The sequence below is a fragment of the Rutidosis leptorrhynchoides genome, chromosome 8 (assembly GCF_046630445.1).
Source record: "Rutidosis leptorrhynchoides isolate AG116_Rl617_1_P2 chromosome 8, CSIRO_AGI_Rlap_v1, whole genome shotgun sequence".
Taxonomy (NCBI): domain Eukaryota; kingdom Viridiplantae; phylum Streptophyta; class Magnoliopsida; order Asterales; family Asteraceae; genus Rutidosis; species Rutidosis leptorrhynchoides.
In genome coordinates, this window is record NC_092340.1 from 117,647,232 (window position 1) to 117,656,943 (window position 9,712).

Here is a 9,712-nt window from a genome sequence, read left to right on the forward strand (position 1 = left end):
GATTATGATGAAATAGAAACGATAAAAATTATGATGATGATAAGCACGATGGTTAGATATTGGTGATGACGGTTTATATTAAAGATAACAAGTCCAAAAATGAAGAACATGAAGAGCTGTGCTGCTGCAGATTCACGTTTCCATTTCTATTTATATTTTTAATATACGCAATGATGATGATGATGATATTTGATGTTATAAAGTGGATGATGATGAAGGGTAATAAAGATGCAACGATGAGGAAGATGAGCTGAGACAATGACGTATTTATGATCCTGTTATCACACGAATTCCATCGCCAAAAATTACATCGAACAGTTTATTTTTTTGAAAGATTATTGGGACGTGATCCAAGAGTTGGTATTGGGCCACGATATATTATTTTTGTGTTGGGCTGCCATGTTTGGAAATTGGGCCGCATTACTTTTGTTGGACTGAGAGTAATGAGATGGCAATGTTAAGGTTACTATGATGATGAGTTGATTTAGAAGAAGAAGAAACAGAATATTAGGGGTTATATAAATACTAGATTCGTGTAATTTCAGAAAATCAAGGATTGACGAATGGTTAGGAGGGTTATTGATGTGTGCAGCGGTGTATACGAAATAGATTTATTTTTTACTACGAAATACTATTAAATACGATACAATTTTACACAAGTTTTATTTATTTATTTATGGAATATACCTAAACCTTACTACAACACTTATAGGCAGTGTACCTAATCGTAGAGTAGTGTAGTTTTTAGTAAGTCCGGTTCGTTCCACAGGGAGCTAGCTGTGTTTAACGCTATATTTTTATTAACTATTTATATATATATATATATATATATATATACATATATATATATATATATATATATATATATATATATATATATATATATATATATATATATATATATATATAAGTAGTAATATTATTATAAAAGGGGGTTTTACCGTTTAATGATCAGTTTGTCAATTTTAAATAAAGCGTAAAGATAAATGACGATAATATAAATAACAGAATTTAAATTGCGATAAAGTAAATTGCAGTAATTAAAATGACAGTAAATAAAGTTACGATGAAATATGAAATAAAAGTATTATACTTTTTTAAACTTCCGTAATCATGATGTTTGACGCTTTGATTTTAATTAATTGTTACCCGAGTTAATTATCCTTTGTCCTGGTTTATTTGATACCTATCTGGTTTTATCTATAATAGTCCATTGGTCATAATTATAAAATGCTCGTCAAATTAACCTTATTCCCGAAGTCAAATATTCCAACTAATTAGGGATTCGAACTGTAACAAGGTTTTAATACTTTGTTAATAATTACACCAGGTTATCGACTGCGTGTAATCCAAGGTTTTAATACTTTTTTAACAATTACACCAATTATCCTTGTATGTAATCCACCCCTGTTTTAATGAGATATGAATATTAATTTACCCACTTGATCAGAATGAATAATCAATTACCCAACCCGAATAATTAATTAAATAATCGTAAAAGATGTCGTATAAATGTTACTAAATAGAACATACATAATCATTGTAATAATTATTTGATTAACTAATTTGAAGATAGGTTCGACAGCTTCTAATGAGTTGTCATTCGATTAGACAATACCCCCTATCTATTAATAGTCAATAGTCCAATGTCCACAAGTGTCGGTCTTTTGTCCAAACCTTAATTATGGTACAAAATCTAATAACCCCGTCTTAATATTTAGTCTAACATCACGATTACTTTGGCTCAAATAAGCATAATAATAACTTAGTTACGAGACATTAATTTAAAAAGGAAGAACATAGCTTACAGTGGTGATTAATAGCGTAGCGTTGCACAGACAGAATTTCAACTTAAAACCCGTAAAACATTCTTAAAATAACCTTATTATTATTAACTTAAATTTAAACTTTAAATTATAAATATATATATATATATATATATATATATATATATATATATATATATATATATATATATATATATATATATATATATATATATATATATATATATATATATTACATTACATATGAAGGAAAAGAAAGAGGTGTGTTTACTCGTCGAAAAATGCTGAATTTATAGGACCTGGCCAGGAATCTGGCTTCATGCGATCGCATGAAAAATGGTCTTCCTGGCCATGCGATCGCATGGCCAGCTGGATCAGGCCACTTACTTTTGTTTTCTAGTTTTTCCGACATTTTATTATATAATATAATATATATATATATATAAATTTAAGAATTATTTATCTATTATATTATATTTATGTGCATAGTTGACTTGTAATTTTAGCTCCGTTGCGTCACGCGTTGATAGTTGGTTCATGTCCCGGTTCCAGATTTTTGTACGTCCTTGCGTACAATTTAATATCTTGTATTTTGCGTTTTGCAGCTCGTACTCTTGTAATTTTGAGACGTTTCTCATCAATAAATTGAACCACTTGAATTATATCTTTGTACTTTTTGGCTTTTTGGTCATTTGCGTCTTCAAATCGTCGTTTTCTTCTTTTGTCTTCGCACTTAATTATTTAAACGAATATTACATAAAAATAGAACAATTGCAACTAAAAGGTTTACATATTGGAAGGATATTGTGCCTAAATATATGTTCATTTGGAGCACTATCAAATATCCCCACACTTGAGCGTTGCTTGTCCTCAAGCAATACAGAACTTAAAATAAAATCACACTTCACTTGAATCACTTTTTTATTCTCACACTTTATACATCTGTGATTTTGATACGGCGGTATAAACAACGATAGTAATAATATGGTTTACAGTCCCACATGACTATGAAAATTTAGATCCTTAAGGAAATTGAATCTTTATGAAAACATTTGATATTTAGAAAATTTCAAGCTAGATTTTACCCTAGACAAGTTTTTCGGAATAACCCTTCACCGGTGTTTGCAAATTGTTTTTGTGGGTTTGGTGGGTTTCAGATTTGAAAATTTTAGCTCAAAACTTATGGTTTTGTGTCACCCACTTGCTAACCTTGTATTGGAAAAGCAACACGTCCAGTATACTTGCTCCGTATATTACCTTTCGGTAAACTACCGTCCGGTTGTAAAGGAAAGCGTTAAACAAGCAACTGTTAAGGCAATGTCCCGTGACATGCTTTTGATTATGGTCTATATCGTGTCGGATGCAATTACTATCCTTTGTAGGAGCAATAGTAAAGATCACCCTATAGTTTTTCGATCTGGGACAAGGTCCTGTCTTCGACCATGCTATGCAACCACCGTTCTTACGGTTGACACCCAATTTGGTTCAGGTGACCTAATGAATTCCGGTGAATTCTTAGGATTTTACGTTCAATGTTAATGAACGCATTGAAAATAGGTTTTCAGAAAACAAATCGGTTTTAATTTGATCAAAATATTTTCTCGTTCAAGCTTGAGTTTAGATATCATCGAATTCCATGAGTTTGTAATTCTCAATCTTTAAAGTCAATCTCAAGGATTGAGTAATATCAGGCTTAAAAGCTGATTTTTAATCTTTAAGGAGATTATCCTTTCTGGGGGTCTGATTCATTAGTCTTATCAAGCTAATTTGCACGGCGCCTCCCCATTTTACGAGACAGATCCTCTCATGGTTAGGATAAGTCTGACCACTTGGCGACCCTGTTTGATGCCGAGGTCCGTGGATTTCCTGCTGATTTTAGAGATGACTTTTCTAGATTTTTCGTCAACCTACAGCTGGTCTGGACGACAACTTCCTGACCTAAATCAAGAAGCGCGTGTCTTTTTCAGAAGACTTTACTTCCTTTTAATGATGGAATTGATTCATCGTGTAGATCCATCTATTCTTTCAAAGGTATTACAATAAATCGGGTAAAACTGATTAGTATAGTCCAAAGAAAAAGTACCTGCAATAATCTGTACCAAATATGTGATATGTGTTTTAAATAACTTGGTAAATTCTTCCGACACTTAGCTTTTATTTATTTTTTTCTTTGCCTTTTTATTCTCCTATATTCCATTTTAAATGAATTCTAACGTTTTGGGTTGTTTCTCCATTTATGTTCTCTCCGAGGTAATAATAATTTCGGTATTATCACCTAGTTTTATCGTTCATAAATATGTGTAAACATGATTTTGAATTCATTTAGTTGAAATTTTTTTAAATTTTCACAAAATTTGGCAATTAAACTAAGTGTAAACCCGAGAGAATTTATAACCCTTACCCACACTTGAGATCATGCAATGCCCTCATTTACATGAAATCAGACTATAATTATAAATTCATGAGGGTGATTAGTGTAGGCAAGTGATTAAAAATACCAAGTTTATAATTACTAAGGTCGTCAAATGATAGATGGCGCGCCTCATCGTTCATTCCTTTTGTTGTAATTTCACATAAGTTTTGCGTCTTATCGTCAAAATTAGTAGCTTTTGCTGAACTTAATCTTTAAAAGTGCGCTGTTTTACCTTGTTTTGTACATAACATAAAATACAAACATATATATATATATATATATATATATATATATATATATATATATATATATATATATATATATATATATATATATATATATATATTTCTTTATAAAACAATTTAAATGAATAATTTTTAAAATTTTGTTTCCTTTTACTTTAGGTAGTTTCGGTATTTTTACCTAGTCCGTCCCTTAACAAAATTTAAAATTTATCGTTTTGAAAGCGATTGTTTTAAAAGCAAAGATTTTTGGGTTTTTTTAATTTTTTTGGTATACTTTAGATCAATAATATTAAAAATAATGATAACAAAATTTTTCGCCCCACCCTCGGGTAAAGCAATTTCAGTTCCATGACCTAATCTTCAACTTACGATGAATTTTAGAAATCATTTTTTAAACTTAATGAAATAAAGTAATTTTTGTTTTTTAAAATCACACAAAAATTAAATTTAAAAATGCATATACAAAACCTACAAAACAAAAATTCAGAATGGGGGGAGAAAACTAGTTCTTTAGTGTCTGCTAGTGGAAAAGACCAATCGGATTCCATTCTCGAAACTACACGAGAACAGAACAAATAACTCTAGACAGCATTATTTCTTAGAACATTTGAATCTCCCTACACTTAGGTAGCTGTGGTGTCGAAATTGTGGTTAACTTCATTGTCAATTTCTCTTGGACCATAATCAACTTGCATATCTGTGACTTTTGCTTTAAGCCATTGGTCGGATTCCTGTGTAATATCCACAAATTCAACTAGTTTCGCCTTTTCTTTAGGCGAAAGATTGGATACTAACCGGTTACATAACTTAAAGTTCCACTTAATTCTAGCATCGCGAATCTGTTTAATAAGTTTCTTCATTGAACTATTAATAACGGGGTCATTTAATTTCGTATCAACAATGGGGTTCTTTGTTATCAAGTCATCATTAGGTGTTACTTCATTTTCCCCACACTTAGGCGTTTTATTATTGCTAAGCACTACCGTTGGAGTTGGTAAAACAACATGGTTCTTACCAATCATTTTTGTTGATTCAACGGTTTTGGTTGGTGGAGATTTAGACTTTCGACTCACAAAGGTGATCGATTTTTCATCATCACTAAGTGTCATTCTACCCTCTCTTACATCAAATAACGCCCCGATGGACGCTAAGAATGGTCGACCTAAAATTAGAGGAATGTTTGAGTCCTCTTCTATGTCAATGACAATAAATTCGACTAGAAAGGTTAAATTACCTACTTGAACAGGTAGGTTGTCAGCAATTCCAACTGGGTGCCTAATGGTTTGATCAAAGAGTCGAACACTCATCTCTGTTGGACTTAACTCACCTACTCCTAATCTCTTATATAATGAAAGAGGCATAACACTCACACTCGCACCTAAATCTGCTAGTGCATCATACATGACACAATCACTAAGTAGACAAGGAACAATAAATTCACCCGGATCACCCAACCAGGGTGGAGGTTTCGGTGGAACTGTCTTCACCGGGTTTATTTTTACGATTATTATTTCTTGCACTTTCTTATTATTCTTCTTCTTTCCAGAGGTATCACAAACTTTATTACCTATTACTTGCTCATACTCAACTCCTTTTCTTGGAAACGGGATGGGTGGTCTGTATGGTGCCACCACTGGCTTTACATACTCGGGTGGTGGTGGTGGTGTTGTAACTTCTTTATTGTTACTCACATCTAAAACCTTCCCATCTTCTTATGCTGGTTTTTCAGAGTTCGTTGAAACCATATTAACATTCTCATTTCGAGGATTTACTTTAGTATTACTTGGTAGCTTTCTTTGTTCCCTCTCACTCATTATGCTAGCAAGAGTACCTACATGTTTTTTTAGATTCAAAATGGAAGCTTGTTGAGTTCTTAATGACTGATCAAACCTCTCATTTGTTTGGGTTTGAGATGTAATAAATTGTGTTTGAGATTCCATTAGCTTTGCCATCATTTCTTCTAGATTTGAATTTTTCTCTTCGGTTTGTTGTGGTGGTTTATACAAGCCAGGTCTTTGTTGATTGAAAGTGTTGTTTTGAGTTGATTGGTTATTCGGACCTTGTTGGTTGTACGAGTTATTGTTGGGTCCATTTGGATTGTAAAGAATGTTTTGATTTTGTTTGAAGTTTGGCTTTGGAGGTTGATAATTATTTTGATAATTATTTCCCGGCCTTTGGTTCATGTAGAAAACATTCTCACGTTGTTCCATCGTTTGCTCAATGTGACAATCTTTCGTTAAGTGTGGTCCACCTCATTGCTCACAACTGATTAGTATTGCGTGAATATCTTTATTCATCTTTTCCATTCGTCTCTCGAAAGCATCTATTTTTGCGGAAACGGAATCAAAGTCATGACTAGAATCAGCTCTAGCCGCTTTAGATGAACGAAAGATATATTTTTCTTGGTGCCACTCATGTGAGTGGGAGGCTGTGTTATCAATAATTTTGTGAGCTTCAGTTGTGGTTTTCTTCATAATGGAACCACCAGCTGTTATGTCGATGTCTTTTCGTGTAGCAATGTCGCATCCTTGGTAGAATATTTGTACTATTTGATAAGTATCTAAACCATGTTGAGGACATCCTCTCAACAACTTTCCAAATCTTGTCCATGCCTCATATAGAGTTTCATTTGGCTTTTGTGTGAACGTAACAATTTCTCCTTAAAGTCTCACGGCTTTAGATGCCGGAAAGAATTGTTTAAGAAATTTTTCAACTAAAACGTCCCATGTATCAATCGCCCCTTCACGTAACGATTCTAACCAATCTTTGGCTTCTCCCTTTAAAGTTCAGGGAAACAATATGAGATAAATCTGTTCATCCTCAACTTCTCTGATTTTGAATAAAGTACAAATCCTATTAAAGGTTTGAAGATGTTCGTTTGGATCTTCTTTTGGCGTACCACTATATTGGCATTGATTAGTTACCATGTGTAGGATTTGTCCTTTGATTTCATAACCGGGCGCATTAATGTCTGGTTGAGTAATTGCATGACCTTGGCCAGTGCGTTTAGCTCACATTCGGTCTTCTATACTTAGAGGTTCCAGATTTCCATGATTGAATTTATTGAATCTGAATCACTAAAAGATTCTGACTTAATGGTTTCTTCCTCGACAATTTCTGGATGAGTGATTTGTGGTTCAGGAGGAATGATTAGTGGTTCAGGATCTCTGAATTGTTCCTGAATATCCTCCGGATTCTCAATTGTGAGGTCGGGTTCAAAAAATGGATTATCGGAAATTTGAATTGGAGTACTTGTTCGATTAAATGACGATTCTAAAGAAAAATCAACGACAATATTGGCTAGATGTCTTGATCGAGTTACAGGTGGTGAACGTATGAAAGGTGGTGAACGTTTTGCTCGGTGCATTCACTGAATATCCTATTAGTTATAAAAGATAAAAATTATATAAGATATCAAATTAATAGACTTTTCTGATTTTGCCCACGTTTCGAATAGCCAATAGATGCAGCAGGTAGCCAGGACCCTTTAAATCGAAAGCCCACAACTCGCCACTAACAAATCCAACTATTACTACGAACCAGAAAATTTTGGATGTCTATCAATTTAACCGCTTAAAATAATTTTTTGTTTTGAAATTTTAGAGAAGAAATAGAAAATTCTATATCCTAAAAACTAGAGCGTCGAGAAATAAGAAAGAAAAAGAGCGCGTCGAAAAATAAAAGGTCGAAAAATAATAAAAAGAAAGTAAAGCATCGAAACTTAAAAGTCTAAAAACTAAATATTAAAAGTTGCGTCTAAAGGTATTAAAGCTTAAAAGGACTTCTATAACCAAAACGGCAATAACTTAAAAAGTACTAAAATCTTAAAACGGCGTCGCAAAATTCTAAAGCACCTAAATCTTAGTCTAAAGAAAAAGCACTTAAGGGATTTTACGGCAAAGCCTAAAAACTAGAAATATAAAAATAACTACGGCAAAAACTAATCTTAAAATTAATTACGAACGATAAATATACAAATTACAAATTAAACGATTAAAATGTACAATTTACTACTAAAATGATAGAAATAAAAAATTTTATAAAAATATTATTTTTATATTTATATTATATAAAAATATTAAACTATATAATTAAAAATAATAATTACACTTAAAATTACTAATTATTATTAAAACTAAATACTAGCTAATTAATAATAAATAATTAAACCCTAATTAATAAATAATAATAAATATTAATAAACTCTACCGTCATAAATGCGTACCAGGTTTGTGGCCTGTCAGGTCGACTCATGCGACTGCATGATTTTTTAGCGTTGGGGTCATGCAATCGCATGGCCCAGGAATTCCAGAACTGATTCGGGCTGGTACCAGTTTCGGCCTAAATTATATTTTTTTTTCAGATTTTAATTTTTACAAAATAATAAAAACAAACTTATATTAAAAATAACTAAAAATAAAATAAAAATACTTTTTAATTTTATATATTTTAAACGAAATCTTAAAAATATTTATATTTTTTGTATTTTTTTATTTTTATTATTTTTAAAACATATTATAAATACAAAATATTTTTATGAAATAAGAAATAATATATTTTTACAAAAATATAGTTTTACTAAAATATAGCGTAAAGATATAGCGTTTCGCCGATTCCCCGGCAGTGGCGCCAAAAATACTTGATGTGTGCAGCGGTGTATACGAAATAGATTTATTTTTTTACTACGAAATACTATTAAATATGATACAATTTTACACAAGTTTTATTTATTTATTTATGGAATATACCTAAACCTTGCTACAATACTTATAGGCAGTGTACCTAATCGTAGAGTAGTGTAGTTTTTAGTAAGTCCGGTTCGTTCCACAGGGAGCTAGCTGAGTTTAACGCTATATTTTTATTAACTATATATATATATATATATATATATATATATATATATATATATATATATATATATATATATATATATATATATATATATATATATATATATATATATATATATAAGTAGTAATATTATTATAAAAGGGGGTTTTACCGTTTAATGACCGGTTTGTCGATTTTAAATAAAATGTAAAGATAAATGACGATAATATAAATGACAGAATTTAAATTGCGATAAAGTAAAGTGCAGTAATTAAAATGACAGTAAATAAAGGTACGATGAAATATGAAATAAAAGTATTATGCTTATTTAAACTTCCGTAATCATGATGTTTGACGTTTTGATTTAAATAATTGTTACCCAGGTTAATTGTCCTTTGTCCTGGTTTATTTGATGCCTATCTGGTTTTTGTCCATAA